The following is an 18,078-nucleotide window of genomic DNA, read 5'->3' as shown; positions in this document are numbered from 1 at the left end:
GTGGAACAGGGTCAAGCATCTCAATAATCTGATGATAGGAATGGAATATAATTTTGTATGGGGTAAGGTCCATCAAAAAAAATAGTAAGAACTGCTCAAAACACATGCAGACAGATAATTCTACTGGTAGGCTACTGAAAGTCTGACAGCTGTATTAAATAAGCTAAAATATTACTGGTTAATGCTAGATCAGCTGTAAACAATTATTCACAATTTTACAAGGGCCAATCATTTTAGCCAGTCTGTGTTTATGTGGCTGGAGAATGATAATGTAATTATTTTTTTTTTATTTCAGGAATGTACTTAAACCACTTCCGCAACAGAGTGTTCACACCACACAAGAATATTAACCGCTCAAGATAATGTAATTTAAGTTGAATACCCAAATCAGCACAACTGACTTGGTGAGGGCTATTTTTGATTTTTATTTTAACTTCTCCATCCCTATAACCCAAGTTATACTTCTCCTACAAGGACTGCCAAGTTGTGAAATGCTATTGATGAACAACACTGAACTATAATGCTTCCAGTTTAGCCTCAATGGAAGTGGCTGATCTGGAAGATTTTATTGTACAAGAGTTGATGGATTAGTCCTGGTTCTGGGAGATTTTAATTTGCATATTTATGAAATCATTGCTATAAAACTTAGGATTTGAAGTCTATATTGTTTTTTTTCTGGGTTCTTACAGCTGTGTTTTATATTCATGTAATGAGAGAACACCCTAGGTTTGTTAATTTTATCTCCAGATTATAGTGCTGTTGCTTCTAGAACTGATCTATTTCCATCTGTGGTTCCTTTGCCAGATCACTGGGTACTGTTATCACAAATTTCTACCAGAACAGTGGTTCTCCACTCAGTCCTCAGAGCACACCTAGCCACTCAGATTTTCAGGATCTCCACAATGAATATGAGAAAGCTGCATAAACTCCCTCCATTGTATGCAAATGTATCTCATGCCTAGTTATTGTGGAGATCCTGAAAACCTGATTGGATGGGTTAGGTGCTAAGGAATGGATTGAAAACCCCTGTACTGGAGAGAAAATTGATATGCTTTGAATTATATGATGAGAATCGGAGTGTTATGGGTAGCAGTGTAGAATAAGGATATCAGAATGGTTCTAGACCCTAGTGCAATAGAGATACAAGGGATGGACTTCTTGAGAGACAAAAAGAAAAGTTTGGTTAGGACAGCTGAACATACATGGAGAAAAACTGATTGTAATTATGAATATGGAGGTTTGAAAAATAAGAGAGAATATACCTATTTTACATAAAACATAAAAAGATTTCTACTCAGTGTATTATATCTGCTAGTAACAATTCCAGGGAACTACTCTGAGCACTGAGAGAACTCACTGGCTGTCCCGCTTTTCTTATTGATATGTATAGCCAGACTATGAAAGTATAACTTACAATTTCACTTCAAAAACAGATGATATCCACACTTAAGTTGCAACAGAAAATTTTGGCTTATGCCCCTGGGATAACCTGGCGATGACTTTGTTATGCACACCAGTCTCTCTAGATGAATTTCTAAGAAAGATAAAAGGGACTCCCTGTGCTTTAAATACTTGGCCCTAGCTGGATAGGGAAAAGGAACACTGTAAAAACATTGCTTAAGGATCTTATCCCCTTATATCTCCGTAATGTATCCTGTAACCTAGTCTGCTGAATATACTACTCAAAGACTTGGTTTATTTGCTGTATCCTCCCAAAGGTAAAATTATGTATCATACCTGATAATTTTCTTTCCATTAATCATAGTTGATCAATCCATAGACTGGTGGGTTGTGTCCATCTACCAGCAGGTGGAAATAGAGAGCAATCCTTTTGCCTCCCTATATGTGGTCATGTGCTGCCGGAAACTCCTCAGTATGTTGATATCAAAGCTCCATCCGCAGGACTCAGCACTTAGAGAATTACACCCACAAAGGGACACTCTGCCCAGTTCACCACCGCCGAAACGGGGGAGGGGAATTAACCCAGCTCATCCCCACACAAGTGGGGGAGGGGAATCCATCCAGCTCATCCCCGCGGAGCGGGGGAGGGACACCACACCCGCCGATGCGGGGGGGATCTGGCTTATCCTGCAACCGCAACCGCGGAAGGAGCTGACTGACCCTACCACCGCCGAAGCGGGAGGGGTACAAAGCTGCCCTACAGCCGCAAGACGCGGGAGGGAGCGCCGGCAGAATTTAGGTCTCAATCCAGCCCCGTAAAACGGAGGGGAGAGGAATGCAGCAGCTCACTGTAACACAAAATCGTCTCAACTCCTGAAGAATCCAATTGAAAAAACTTGAACACGAAGTCCTCCTGAACAGGAGCTGAAGACTAAACTTGAACCTGAAATGCAACCAGAATAAAAACAGTACAGATATCTGGGCGGGGCTATGGATTGATCAGCTATGATTAATGGAAAGAAAATTATCAGGTATGATACATAATTTTACCTTCCATATCATCATGCTGATCAATCCATAGACTGGTGGGATGTACCGAAGCAGTACTCACCCAGGGCGGGACATAGAAATCCCTGACCGCAACACTGAAGCTCCAAACCGGGCCTCAGCCCGAGCAGCCACAGTCAAGCGGTAATGCCTGGAGAAGGTATGAGCTGATGCCCAAGTTGCCGCCTTGCAAATCTCTTCCAAGGAGACGGACCCGGCCTCCGCCATCGAGGCCGCCTGAGCTCTAGTGGAGTGAGCCTTCAGCTGGATAGGCGGCACCTTCCCTGCGGCCACATAAGCCGCTGCAATGGCTTCCTTGACCCATCTTGCCACTGTAGGCTTAGCAGCCTGCAGACCCTTACGAGGACCTGCAAACAGGACAAACAGATGATCCGACTTCCGGAAATCATTGGTCACTTCCAAGTATCTGATGATGACTCGTCTCACATCTAGATAATTTGAGAGCAGAGTACTCCTCTGGGTAGTCCTCCCTACGAAAGGATGGGAGACAGAGCTGCTGATTCACATGGAAGCGAGAAACAATCTTGGGCAGGAAGGAAGGCACTGTGTGAATAGACACTCCTGCCTCAGTGAACTGCAGAAAGGGCTCTCGACATGATAGCGCCTGGAGCTCGGAAACTCTTCTGGCTGAAGTGATAGCCACCAAAAAGACTGCTTTCAACGTCAGGTCTTTCAGAGATGCCCTCGACAAGGGTTCAAAAGGCGGCTTCTGCAAGGCTCTTAGCACCAGATTGAGATTCCACGCAGGTACCACTGAGTGCAGAGGAGGGCGCAGGTGATTAACTCCCTTGAGAAAGCGCACCACATCTGGCTGTGAAGCCAGGGAAGCACCCTTCAGGCGGCCCCTGAAGCAAGCCAGAGCCGCTACCTGGACTTTAAGGGAACTGAGCGACAGGCCTTTCTCCAGACCTTCTTGCAGGAACGCCAACACTGAAGAAATTGGAGCAGTGAAGGGAGAAAGTGAGCCTGCCTCACACCACGATGCAAAGGTACGCCAAACCCTGGCGTAAGCAGTAGAAGTAGAGCGCTTCCTCGCTCTCAGCATAGTGGCGATGACCTTGTCTGAGAAGCCTTTCTTCCTCAGACGCTGCCGCTCAATAGCCAGGCCGTAAGACCAAAGTGGGAGGGATCCTCCATCACCACGGGACCCTGATGCAACAGGCCCTGCTCCGTTGGCAGTCGCAGAGGTCCGTCCACTGAGAGCCTGATCAAGTCCACATACCAGGGACGTCTGGGCCAGTCCGGACCCACCAGGATTACCCGGCCCGGATGCTTTGCCACCCGGTGTAGCACCCTGCCCAACATGGGCCAGGGCGGGAACACATAGAGAAGCTCCTGTGTCGGCCACTGTTGGAGAAGAGCATCTACTCCCAGAGATCGAGGGTCCCGTCCTCTGCTGAAAAAGCGCGGCACTTGGCAATTGGTCGATGACACCATCAGATCTAGGCTCGGCTGGCCCCAGCGCTTCGTGATGTCCAAGAACGCCTGAGCCGATAGCTGCCACTCTCCGGGATCCAAGGTATGGCGACTGAGAAAGTCCGCCTGGACATTCATGACTCCAGCAATGTGGGCCGCCGACAGCTGTTCCAGGTTCGCTTCCGCCCACTGGCATAGATTCATGGCCTCCTTGGCTAGAGGGGCGCTCTTGGTACCTCCCTGGCGATTGACATAGGCCACAGCCGTGGCATTGTCCGACAGGACCCGTACTGGCTTCAACGCCAGTACCGGAAGAAACTCCAAAAGCGCCAACCGAATGGCTCTGAGTTCCAGGAGGTTGATAGACCACTTTGCCTCTGCAGGAGACCAGAGCCCCTGCGCTGTCCTTCCCAAGCAATGGGCTCCCCAGCCCGTCAAAGAGGCATCCGTCGTGACGACAACCCAATCCGGGGTCAAAAGAGGCATCCCTGCGGACAACTTGTCTGTCTTCAGCCACCAGCTCAGCGCCTTGCACACCGCTAGGTCCAAGGGAAGGCGCACAGCGTAATCCTCCGACACTGGAGTCCAGCGCTGCAGAGAGAGTTGTAGTGGTCTCATGCAAGGCGCAGATTAAGAAGGCCAAGAGGGAGTATGAAAAAAAGATAGCATTAGAGGCAAAAAAACATAGTAAAATTTTTTTTCGGTATATTAAAAGCAGGAAGCCGGCAAAAGAATCGGTTGGGCCGCTGGATGACCGAGGGGTAAAAGGGGCGATCAAGGAAGACAAAGACGTAGCGGAGAGACTGAATGAATTCTTTGCTTCGGTCTTCACCGAGGAAGATTTGGGTGGGATACCGGTGTCGGAAATGGTATTTCAAGCGGACGAGTCGGAGAAACTTACTGACTTCACGGTAAACCTGGAGGACGTAAATGGGCAGTTCGGCAAACTGAAGAGTAGCAAATCTCCTGGACCGGATGGTATTCATTCTAGAGTACTGATAGAACTGAAAAACGAGCTTGCGGAGCTACTGCTAGTGATATGCAACTTATCCTTAAAATCGAGCGTGGTACCGGAAGATTGGAGGGTGGCCAATGTAACGCCCATTTTTAAAAAAGGCTCCAGGGGAGATCCGGGAAATTATAGACCGGTGAGTCTGACGTCGGTGCCTGGGAAAATGGTAGAGGCTATTATTAAAAACAAAATTACAGAGCACATCCGAGGACATGGATTACTGAGACCAAGTCAGCATGGCTTTTGTGTGGGGAAATCTTGCCTGACCAATTTACTTCAATTCTTTGAAGGAATGAACAAACATGTGGACAAAGGGGAGTCGGTTGATATTGTGTATCTGGATTTTCAAAAGGCGTTTGACAAGGTACCTCATGAAAGGCTACAGAGGAAATTGGAGGGTCATGGGATAGGAGGAAATGTCCTATTGTGGATTAAAAGCTGGTTGAAGGATAGGAAACAGAGAGTGGGGTTAAATGGGCAGTATTCACAATGGAGAAGGGTAGTTAGTGGGGTTCCTCAAGGGTCCGTGTTAGGACCGCTGCTTTTTAATATATTTATAAATGATTTAGAGATGGGAGTAACTAGCGAGGTAATTAAATTTGCTGATGACACAAAGTTATTCAAAGTCGTTAAATCACGACAGGATTGTGAAAAATTACAAGAGGACCTTACAAGACTGGGAGACTGGGCGGCTAAATGGCAGATGATGTTTAATGTGAGCAAGTGCAAGGTGATGCATGTGGGAAAAAAGAACCCGAATTATAGCTACGTCATGCAAGGTTCCACGTTAGGAGTTACAGACCAAGAAAGGGATCTGGGTGTCGTCGTCGATAACACACTGAAACCTTCTGCTCAGTGTGCTGCTGCGGCTAAGAAAGCGAATAGAATGTTGGGTATTATCAGGAAAGGTATGGAAAACAGGTGTGAGGATGTTATAATGCCGTTGTATCGCTCCATGGTGCGACCGCACCTTGAGTATTGTGTTCAATTCTGGTCGCCGCATCTCAAGAAAGATATAGTAGAATTGGAAAAGGTGCAGCGAAGGGCGACTAAAATGATAGCGGGGATGGGACAACTTCCCTATGAAGAAAGACTAAGGAGGCTAGGGCTATACAGCTTGGAGAAGAGACGGCTGAGGGGAGACATGATAGAGGTATATAAAATAATGAGTGGAGTGGAACAGGTGGATGTGAAGCGTCTGTTCACGCTTTCCAAAAATACTAGGACTAGGGGGCATGCGATGAAACTACAGTGTAGTAAATTTAAAACAAATTGGAGAAAATTTTTCTTCACCCAACGTGTAATTAAACTCTGGAATTCGTTGCCGGAGAAAGTGGTGAAGGCGGTTAGCTTAGCAGAGTTTTAAAAGGGGTTGGACGGTTTCCTAAAGGACAAGTCCATAAACCGCTACTAAACGGACTTGGAAAACTCCAAAATTCCAGGAATAACACGTATAGAATGTTTGTACGTTTGGGAAGCTTGCCAGGTGCCCTTGGCCTGGATTGGCCGCTGTCGTGGACAGGATGCTGGGCTCGATGGACCCTTAGTCTTTTCCCAGTATGGCATTACTTATGTACTTATGTACATATGAGCCCTGGCCCAGGGCACTACTTCCATCGTGGCCGTCATAGAGCCCAACAGCTGCAAATAGTCCCAAGCCCGAAGAGGAGAGGCTACTAGGAACTGGTCCTCCTCAGCCTGAAGCTTGACAATTCGATTGTCCGGCAGGAACACTCTGCCCACTTGGGTGTCGAAACGAACTCCCAGATATTCCAGGGACTGAGTCGGGCGCAGCTGGCTTCTCTCCCAGTTGATGATCCACCCCAGGGAGCTCAGAAGAGCAATCACCCGGTCTACAGCTCTGCCGCACTCTGCATAAGAGGGGGCTCGGATCAACCAGTCGTCCAGATAAGGATGGACTTGTACTCCTTCCTTTCAAAGGAAGGCCGCGATGACCACCATTACTTTGGAGAAGGTCCGTGGAGCAGTAGCCAACCCGAACGGGAGGGCTCTGAACTGGAAGTGTCGGCCCAGGACTGCAAAACGCAGAAAGCGTTGATGAGGAGGCCAGATGGGAATATGCAAGTAAGCTTCCTTGATGTCCAAGGATACCAGGAACTCCCCTGCCTTCAATACCGCTATAACAGAGCGGAGAGTCTCCATTCGGAAGTGCCGAACTTTCAAGGCCCGATTGACCCCTTTGAGGTCGAGGATAGGCCGTACAGAACCTCCTTTCTTTGGTACCACAAAGTAAATGGAGTAACGTCCCTTGCCAAGCTGATCTTCTGGCACCGGAACGACTGCACCCAGGCGGATCAGATTGTCCAAAGTCTGCTGCACTGCCACAGCTTTGACCGGAGACTTGCAGGGAGAGAGTACAAACCCGTCTCTTAAGGGTCGGCAGAACTCTAGCTTGTAGCCGTCTCTTATGACTTCCAGGACCCAAGCGTCTGAAGTTACCCTGGTCCACTCGCCCAGAAACGAGGACAGGCGTCCTCCAATCTGCACTGGGCCATGGACCAGGGCCCCGTCATTGGGTACGAGACCCTGGGGGAGGACCGGAGGAAGCACCTCCGGGACGGCGGTCTCTGCGAAAGGAATGCTGCTTGGGGGAGAAGTTCCTCTTGAAGGAAGAGGGGGCAGAGGAGCCCGACTTGCCTGGGCGATACCGACGGGCTTCCTGAAACCGTCCTTTGGAGGACCCGGGGCGAGCACCACTGGCCCGAGCCCTGACCTCTGGTAACCTCTTGCCCTTAGACGTGCCAAAATTGGTAACAATTTTGTCCAGCTCAACCCCAAAAAGCAGCTTGCCTTTAAAAGGCAACTTAGCCAGGCGAGACTTAGAGGCGTGGTCCGCAGACCAATGCTTCAGCCAAAGCCACCGCCGCGCAACGACTTTCTGAGCCATACCTTTAGCTGAGGCTCTCAAGACATCATACAGCAAGTCTGCCAAATAAGCCAAGCCCGATTCCAGGGCCGGCCAATCAGCCCTCGAGGAAGGATCCGAGGGGGAAGCCCGCTGCACAATCATCAGGCTCGCCCTGGCCACATAGGAGCCGCAAACTGAGGCCTGCAAACTTAAAGCAGCCGCCTTGAAGGACGACCTTAAGGCCGCCTCCAATCTTCTGTCTTGGGCGTCCTTTAGGGCCGTGCCACCTTCCACTGGCAACTCCGTTTTCTTAGTCACCGCAGTGATTAAAGAATCCACGGTAGGCCAAAGAAAGGCCTCCCGTTCACCTTCAGGCAGAGGATAGAGGCGGGACATAGCCCTAGCCACTTACCGGCGCTCGCAAGAGCGGGGGAGAAACGTGCTGCGCATCCAAAATGGCATCTGGCGCGAAGCTCCGAGAAGGAGCCGCGCGGGAAGAACAGCGCTTAACTTTGGCCGCTTTCTTACCGTCGCCCGAATCAAGGGCGACCATAGGATTAACAACTCCCAGCTTGAGGGCGGCCCAAGAAGAAGCCGTCCGAGCAGAGTGGCCAGCCAACATGGAGTGGGTGAGCAGCGGGGGATGGGCGCTTATGGCGGGAAAAACCGCCGCACCTGAGGAGGAACCGGGACACTGACTGGACTCCAAACTGATGCCTAACAAAGGCGATTCAGGTTTTGAAATCCCCGTATCCCCGCTAGACGCACCCACGCGGTCCGGGGAGCGAATCCTCGCGCCCTCGCCCTCCGACGCCATAAGCCACGTGGAGACCGAACGGGGAACCCCCTGCCCGCTATAAAAAGGTAAAAATTACCTGCTTCTCATTCCGAGCTGTAACGAACTGGTGTCCCAGTGAGCAGCTGAAATAAACGTTGAAATAAACGCCCTTAAGGACGCTCAAATTTTTTTTTTTTTTTTTTTAAACGGAGCCAGCGGGAGGGGGGAGAAAAGGAGGGACCTGGCACCACCAGGTTTGCACTTGCTCAAGAAGAGCCCTCAAACCCAGGTACTCAACAAAACCTAAAAATTAGGCTTGGAGACCTAGCCAGAGCTGCTGCTGTGTGTGACCACCACCTACTGAGATAAAGAACATACTGAGGAGTTTCCGGCAGCACATAACCACATATAGGGAGGCAAAAGGATTGCTCTCTATCTCCACCTGTTGGTAGATGGACACAACCCACCAGTCTATGGATTGATCAGCATGATGATATGGAAAATATATTGAAATAAAAACAGAGGGCATGGTGGGGGCGGGCATATGATGGGCAGGGGCTGAGGAGACAAATCTGGGAAAAGATTGATGACAGATTGTTTATTATGTATGCTCTGACACTGGACACTTTCAGGCTCATTTTTGAAAGAGAAGGACGCCCATCTTTCGACATAAATTGGAAGATGGGCGTCCTTCTCACAGGGTTGTCCAAATCGGTATAATCGCAAGCCGATTTTGGACATCCCCAACTGCTTTCCTTCGCAGGGACAGCCAAAGTTCAAGGGGGCATGTCGGAGGCGTAGCGAAGGCGGGACTTGGGCATGCTTAACACTAGGATGTCCTCGACCCATAATCGAAAGAAACAAGGACGTCCCTGACGAACACTTGGACAACTTTACTTGGTCGTGTTTTTCTTACGACCAAGGCACAAAAAAGTGCCCGAAATGACCAGATGACCACCGAAGAGAATCGAGGATGACCTCCCCTTACTCCCCCAGTGGTCACTAACCCCCACTTACCCTCAAAAAATATCTTTAAAAATATTTTGTGCTAGCATCTATGCCAGCCTCAGATGTCATACTCAGGTTCGTGACAGCAGTATGCAGGTCCCTGGAGCAGTGGCGGTCCTAGGGGGGGGGCGGTGGGTGCGGTCCGCCCCGGGTGAACGCCTCTGGGGGGGGGGGGGGTCCGCGCTGCATCCGGGGGGGGGCATAGGTGATCCGCCCCGGGTGTCAGCCCCCCCTAGTAACACCACTGCCCTGGAGCAGTTTTAGTGGGTGCAGTGCACTTCAGGCAGGCGGATCCAGGCCCATCCCCCCTACCTGGTACGTTTGTGGAGGAAACAGCGAGCCCTCCAAAACCTACCACAAACCCACTGTACCCACATCTAGGTGCCCCCCTTCATCCGTAAGGGCTATGGTAGTGGTGTACAGTTGTGGGTAGTGGGTTTTCGGGGGCTCAGCACACAAGGTAAGGGAGCTATGTACCTGGGAGCAATTTATGAAGTCCACAGCAGTGCCCCCTAGGGTGCCCGGTTGGTGTCCTGGCATGTCAGGGGGACCAGTGCACTACAAATGCTGGCTTGTCCCACAACCAAATGGCTTGCATTTGGTCATTTCTGAGATGGACGTCCTTGAAAAATCAGAAACGACCAAGTCTAGGGACGACAAAATCTAAGGATTTGGACGTCCATGGCGGTATTTTCGAAATAAAAGATGGACGTGCATCTTGTTTCAAAAATACGGGTTTCCCCGCCCCTAGATCGGGACATTTTGCGAGGACGTCCATATCAAAACATGGACGTCCCTTTTGAAAATGCCCCTCTTTGTCTATTTCATTTTTTTGGTATGTTACTTTTGTAATGTCATCAATAAAAAAACTGTTGAAACATAAATACTTGGCCCTCTGTGTTGGTAAACAGTATAAAAGAGTCATCTTTGTTATGGTTGGCTAATGAGCAGATGTCTCCTTAACACCCAATTTCTAACAATTTGTTCAAAATCTGAATTGCAGGAATGTGCAGGTATGGATAGTCATCGGTTGGGTTTCAACTTGCAGCACAGAAAACGTTTTGGTCTCATTGTGGATGTTGTCTTAAGTTTTTATATACCACTTACAAGTCAATAAAAATAATCAAAGTGGTGTACAAACAAAAAAACAGCCCAAACACTCCCTACATCAAGCTTCCTCCTTCCTATTTCTGTCCAGATGTGGCACTGGGCACGCCAGCATTGGATGCTCCTCAAGGCCACTTACCCGGTGGGAACATTCAAGTCTGGCCTACAGACTGAGCAAGGTCATGCAACCGCACGAGTGGTCACTCAACATAGGTGTTGCCCGTGATATCTTAGGAGCATGGGGCACTCCCTTGGTGGATCTCTTTGCCACTCAGTCCAATCACAAACTCCCTTAGTTCTGTTCCAGGCATCAGATGCCTGCGTATACTCCCATTCCTCTTGTGGGGAAGACTTTGCTGAAACTCAAGCAAGACCGTAGGACCATGATCTTGATCATTCTCTACTGTCCCCAGCAGATCTGGTTCTCTCTTCTTCTGGAGTTATCCTCCAAAGAACTATGGAGATTGGAGATTTTCTGACTCTCATCACACAGAGTGAGGGATCTCTTCTGCATCCCAACCTCTGGTTTCTGGCCCTCAGAGCCTAGATGTTAAGAGCTTAGAATTTGCTTCCTTGCCTCTTCCTAAGGGTGTCTCCAGACTCTTCCTGGCTTCCAGAAAGAATTCCACTAAGAGGGGTTACTCTTTTAAATGGAAGAGGTTTGCCATCTGGTGTGAGGCAAGGCCCTAGATCCTATTTCCTGCTCTGCATAGATCCTGCTTGAATTCCTTCTGTAAGGGTTCAACTCAGTGCAATTAGTGCTTATCAACAAGTAGAGGTTAAGTACATCTCTGGAAAGCCTCTAGCTGTTCGCTTCATGAGAGGTTTGCTGTTGACAAAGCCCCGTCAAACCTCTACCTGTGTTGGGACCTCAACATCATTCTCACCCAGCTAATGAAAGCTCCTTTTGAGCCACTTGATTCCAGACATCTGTAGTACTTGACCTGGAAGGTCATATTTTTGGTGGCTGTAACTTCAGCTCCCAGGGTCAGTCAGCTTCAGGCCTTAATGGTGGAATCACCTTATACAAAGTTTCATCATAACAAAGTAGTCCTCTGCATACACCCTAAGTTCCTACCTAAGGTTGTGTCAGAGTTCCATCTGAATGAGTCAATTGTCTTGGCAACATTTTTCCCCCGACCTCATGCCCATTCTGTCGAAAGCACACTGCACACCTTGGACTGAAAGTGAGCATTGGCCTTTTACTTGGAGCGGACTAGGCCCTACAGAAAATCCACCCAACCTTTTGATCCCGATAGGATGGGGGTCAACATAGGGAAACGCACCATTTCCAATTGGCTGGCAGATTGCATTTCTTTCACTTATATGCCCAGGCTGGGCTTACCCTTGAGGGTCATATCAGGGCTCACAATGTCAGAGCCATGGCTGTTTCAGTAGCCCACTTGGTCAGCCTTTGAAGAAATTTGCAAGTCTGCTAAGGGGTCTTCAGTCCACAAATTCACATCTCATTACTGCCTTGAACAGGATACCCAACACGACAGTCGGTTTGGACAGACAGTGCTGCAGAATTTGTTTAGGGTTTAGAGTCCGTTCAGTAAATCCAGACTGCCCCAATTTGACTGCCCCGATCGGACCGACTGTTCACTTGTCCTTTAGATTGTAAGCTCTTTGAGCAGGGACTGTCTCTCTTTGTTAAATTGTACAGCGCTGCGTAACCCTAGTAGCGCTCTAGAAATGTTAAGTAGTAGTAGTAGTAGTAGTAGTAGTAGAGTCCAACTCCACCTTCCTAGGTCCGTTTTGTTCTGTTCTAGGCTGCACTCTCACCCAGTTGTATATAGTTTCAGGTTAATTACTTTTTGCACTCACCGCTGCGAGGTCCAATTGACCACTGGTTGTTGCTTTTGGTGAGCCTAGTATCTAGGGATTCCCATATGTGAGAATTATAGGCCTGCTTGTCCTCGGAGAAAGCGAAGGTACTTAACTGTAGCAGGTACTCTCCAAGGACAGCAGGCCTTATATTCTCACATACCCACCCTCCCCACCTCCCCTTAAAGAGGTCTCCTTTTTATTATGTTTTATATTGTACTGCTGGTCCCGCGCTCTCGTGGCCGGTGGGAAGGCACTTGTACATGCGCGATGGAGCGCGTCTGGCAAGGAAAGACCTATTTTAAAGCTTATCACAAGTTCTGGACCAGCAATACAGACCCCGCATTATCTATCTGTGAGAATGTAAGGCCTGCTGTCCTTGGAGAATACCTGCTACAGGTAAGTACCTTCGCTTTCTCAGAGGACAAGCAGGCCTATAATTCTCACAGATGGGTAACACAGGGTCTGCGTTGCAGGTCTGGAGCTTGTAACAAGCTTAAAAAAAAGAGATCTTTGAGCACAAGATGTGCTCCATCACACATGTGCAAGTGCCTTCCAGCCTGCTGCAAGAGTGCGGAACCAGCAGTTCTCTTTTTTCCGCGGTTTGGAGAGGCGTGTTGTTATCCACTCCTCCAGCTAGTTCATTTGGTCTTTTTGTGCCTTCCTTTCCTTTTTCTTAATACCTCTTTCAGGGGTTACCTTATTTTATCCTTCCCCGTATATTATTTTAGATTATTTTTGCATTTTTTCCTAAGTTTTCACCAAACTTGCTAGGCCGCGTTTAGGCCTGAGCTCCGGTTGGGGGTTTCCCTTTTCTTTTTGTTTGATTTGGCCACGGCTGTTTTTCCTTTCAAGTCATCAAAAGTTCCCAGTGGCTTTAAGTGCTGCACTCGGTGCAACAGGACCATTTCGGGCAAGGACACCCTGATCATGTCCCTGCAAACTGTATTCTCTGTCTTAGAACACAGTTGGCCAGAGACGCTAAGAGAAAAGATTTCTGGATCCAGAGCCGAAGTCTTGACGTCTGTGCTGGTGTCTTCGGCATCGGGTATGTTGGTCCATAAGGCTGCGAGACCCTTGCACACTGAACATAAGAGTAGCCATACTGGGTCAGACCAATGGTCCATCTAGTCCAGTATCCTGTTTCCAATAATGGTCAAGCCAAGTCACAAGTACCTGGCAAAAACCCAAATCGTGGCAACATTCCATGCTACAAATCCCAGGGCAAGCACTTGCTTCCCCATGTTTGTCTCAATAGCAGACTATGGCCTTTTCCTCCAGGAACTTGCCCAAAACTATTTTAAACCCAGATACTCTAACCGCTGTTACCACATCCTCCGGCAAAGAGTTCCAGAGCTTAACTATTCATTCAGTGAAAAAATATTTCCTCCTATTTGTTTTAAAAGTATTTCCATGTAACTTCCTTGAGTGGCACCTAGTCTTCGTACTTTTGGAACAAGTTAAAAAAAAATCGATTTACTTCTACTTTTTCTACACCACTCGGGATTTTGCAGACCTCAATCATATCTCCCCTCATCCGTCTCTTTTCCAAGCTGAGGAGCCCTAACTTGGAGTTCCATCTTCTTTATAATTTTGGTCGCTTTTCTTTGAATCTTTTCTAATTCCACTATATCTTTTTTGAGATATGGCAACCAGAACTGAACGCAATACTCAAGGTGCGGTCGCACCATAGAGCAATAGAGAGGTATTATAGTATTTTTGATTTTATTCACCAACCTTTTCTTAATAATTCCTAGAATCCTGTTTGCATTTTTGGCCGCTGCCGCACACTGAGCAGAAGATTTCAACATATTATCTACAACGACACCTAGATCTTTTTCTTGAGTGCTGACCCCCAAGGTGGACCCTATCATCAGGTAACAAAGATTTGGATTATTTTTTCAATATGCATCACCTTGCATTTCTCCACCGTGCATCAAGTGGGTCTCCACCTGCCTCAACGCCGGCTGCTATGCAGGCCCCTCCAGGACCAATCAGACCCAGCCCAGAGGCGAGAAGAGAGCTCAACGTCATCCTCTTCAGCACCACCAGCCAATTTCCAACTGGCTGGCAGATTGAATTTCTTCACTTATATGCCCAAGGATAGGTTTATCCTTGAGGGTCATGTCAGGGCTCACAAAGTCAGAGCCATGGTTGTGTTGGTAGCCCATCTGAGGTCAGCCTCAGTTGAAGAAATTTGCAAGGCTGCGTGGTCTTCAGTCCACACATTCACATCTTATTAGGATAACCAACTCAACAGTTGGTTTGGACAGGCAGTTGTGCAGAATTTGTTTGGGGTCTAGAGTCCAACGCCACCCTCCTAGGCCCGTTTTGTTCTGTTCCAGGCTGCACTCTCAGAGTGTATATAGTTTCAAGTTGATTACTTTTTTGCCCTTGCTGTTGTGAGGTCCAATTGACCACTGGTTGTTGTTTTTGGTGAGCCTGGTAGCTAGGGATTCCCATATGTGAGAATTATAGGCCTGCTTGTCCTCAGAGAAAGCGAAGATACTTACCTATAGCAGGTATTCTCCAAGGACAGCAGGCCTTATATTCTCACATACCCTCCCCACCTCCCTTTGGAGTGGTCTCCTTTTTATTATGCTTTATATTGTAATGCTGGTCCCGCACTCACGCGGCGGGTGAGAAGGCACTCACGCATGCACTGTAGAGCATGTCTCGCTCTCAAAGACCTATTTTTAAGACATTATGTTTCTATGCCGTACAGCGCTGCGTATGCCTTGTAGCGCTATAGAAATGATAAGTAGTAGTAGTAGGCATTTAATCTAGAAGGTTGGGGTGGCATATGGAGGCGCAGGTCTCTTCCAGTGGTCATCCCCAGCTAAAGCTAAAGACAAGATGTGACAGCAAAAAAGAAAGCAATGAAAACAACAATATTAGCAAATCACTTCTTACCAACGCAGTAGGAAGTGAGACTAAACAAAAAACTAAACAGAAGACAAAAAGTGTAGATGGAAAGCTATGACCACATATACTCACTGTCTAAGCAACAAAGTTCATGATCTGCAAGTCTTGATGTTAGAGGCAGACTTTGACATTGTTGCAATCACAGAGACATGGTTGAATGATTCCCGTGAATGGGATACAAACATACTGGGCTATAATCTATTTAGGAAGGATAGAGATGGTTGTAAAGGTGGAGGAGTAGCTCTGTATGTCAGAAACAATATTGCAGCAACTGAAATGACAGGGGCCTGGGGAAAGGAAGAAGCAATATGGATCATCTTAAAAAGAGATGATGGAACATCTATCCACATGGGTGTTGTCTACAGACCTCAGGTGCTGTTGCTGGGAGATTTCAACCTGCTGGATGCAGATTGGAAAGTTCCATCTGCGGAATCGGAAAGAAGTAGAGAGATTGTGGATGCCTTTCAAAGTGCTCTGCTTAGTCAAATGGTGAAAGAACCCATGAGAGAGGATCTGGTGCTCACAAATGGGGAAAGTGTGTCTAATGTCCGAGTGGGTGCCCACCTGGGCAGCAGTGACCATCAAACAGTTCTGTTTAACAGCTGAAGTGGAGGGCAACCACTCAAAACTCAAAGTCCTGGATTTCAAACATGCTGGCTTTAGTACAATGGGGAAATACCTGAAGAAAGAGATGATGGGCTGGGATGATATATGAGAAGTAGAAAGGCAGTGGTCCAGGCTGAAAGAAGCTATAAATATGGCTACAAACCTTTATGTTAAGGAGAGTAAATAAAAGCAAGAGAAAAAGGAAACCAATATGGTTCTCCAAGGAAGTGGCTGAGAAAATAAAGGCTAATGAGTTGGTGTTCATGAAATACAGAAAAACTCAGGAAGAGGAACACAGACAGGAATACCAGATGAAACTGAAAGAAGCCAAGAGAGAGATATATGTCTGTCGAAAGTGGAAGAACAAATGGCTAGAAATGTGAAGAGGGGGTGCCAAAATTTTTTCAGATATATTAGTGAGAGGAGGAAGAGTCAAACTGAAAGATGCAGCCAAACTCTATGTGGAGAATGATGAAGAAAAAAGCAAAAATGTGCTAAACAAATATTTCTGCTCTGTTTTCACGGAAGAAAATCCTGGAGAAGGACCACGATTGACTGGCAAAAGAACATATGAGAATGGAGCGGATATAGCACCGTTCACGGAAGAGAATGTTTATGAACAACTTGGACAAAGCCATGGGACCGGACAGAATACATCCCAGGATATTGATGGAGCTCAGAGAGGTTCTAGCAGGTCCTCTTAAAGATTTGTTCAATAAATCCTTGGAGACAGGGGAGGATCCGTGGGATTGGAGAAGAGCAGATGTGGTCCCTCTTCACAAAAGTGGTGACAGAGAAGAAGCTGGAAACTACAGACCGGTAAGCCTCGCTTTGGTTATCGGAAAAGTAATGGAAGCGATGCTGAAGGAAAGATAGTTAATTTCCTGGAATCCAATAAGTTGCAAGATCCAAGACAACATGGTTTTAACAAAAGCAAATCGTGCCAAATGAATCTCATTGAATTCTTTGACTGGATGACCAGAGAATTGGATCGAGGATGTGCAATAAATGTAATCTACTTAGAATTCAGCCTTTGACACGGTTTCTCATAGGAGGTGCTTGAATAAATTTGACAGGCTGAAGATAGGACCTAAAGTGGTGAACTGAGTTAGGAACTGCTTGATGGACAGATGCCAGAGGTTGATGGTTAATGAAATTCACTCAGAGGAGGGAAAGGTGAGGAGTGGAGTGCCTCAAGGATCGGTGCTGGGGCCGATTCTGTTCAATATATTTGAAAGGGACGGTGCCGAAGGGTTAGAAGGTAAAGTTTTGCGGATGATACCAAGATTTGTAACAGAGTGGACACCCTGGAGGGAGTGGAAAACATGAAAAAGGTCTGCAGAAGCTAGAATGGTCTAACAGTTGGCAATTGAAATTCAATGCAAAGAAGTGCAAAGTGATGCACTTAGGAAGCAGAAATCCACAGGAGACATATGCGTTAGGCAGTGAGTGTCTGATATGCACCGGCAGGGAGAGGGATCTTGGGGTGATAGTACCCGAGGATCTGAAGGTGACAAAACAGTGTGACAAGGTGGTGGCCGTAGCCAGAAGGATGCTAGGCTGTATAGAGAGAAGTGTAACCAACAGAAGAAAGGAGGTATTGATGCCCCTGTATAAGTTGTTGATGAGGCCCCACCTGGAGTATTGTGTTCAGTTTTGGAGGCCGTACCTTGCTAAGGATGTATAAAGACTTGAAGTGGTGCAAACAAAGCTACAAGACGTACGAGGAGAGACTTACTGACCTGAATGTGTGTACCCTGGAGGAAAGGAGAAACAGGGGTGATATGATACAGATTGCACAACTTGATCCTCTCACAGGAAAGGCTGTAAGCTAAAAGGGATGTCTTCCACCAAGATGGATGCAGATGCAATAACCCTTGAAGCCAAGAGAAAGACAGACCTTTGCTTGCTGAGCCCAGTGAGTTTTGCATTTCATGGTTGTCTGGGCCAAGCTGGGGCTACACATATCTCCCTGATGATCTATCTGAAAAGGGGCCATGGTGTGAAGTCACAGTAGGCTGATGCAGTGCAAGGGCTGAATTAGAATATTAATTCTATTAA

General features: G+C 47.5%; 1 protein-coding gene across 1 annotated transcript in view; it reads right to left on the bottom strand.

Moving 5' to 3' along the window:
• Positions 1 to 18,078, bottom strand: part of RFX7 (regulatory factor X7) — a 133,170-nt gene that overhangs the window by 10,281 nt on the left and 104,811 nt on the right. The gene's annotated exons all lie outside the window — the stretch shown is intronic.

This window comes from Microcaecilia unicolor, chromosome 1 (assembly GCF_901765095.1).
Source record: "Microcaecilia unicolor chromosome 1, aMicUni1.1, whole genome shotgun sequence".
In the NCBI taxonomy this organism is placed as follows: Eukaryota; Metazoa; Chordata; class Amphibia; order Gymnophiona; family Siphonopidae; genus Microcaecilia; species Microcaecilia unicolor.
Note: the sequence above shows the minus strand (reverse complement) of the source record. Positions and strands in the feature narration are given on the sequence as shown.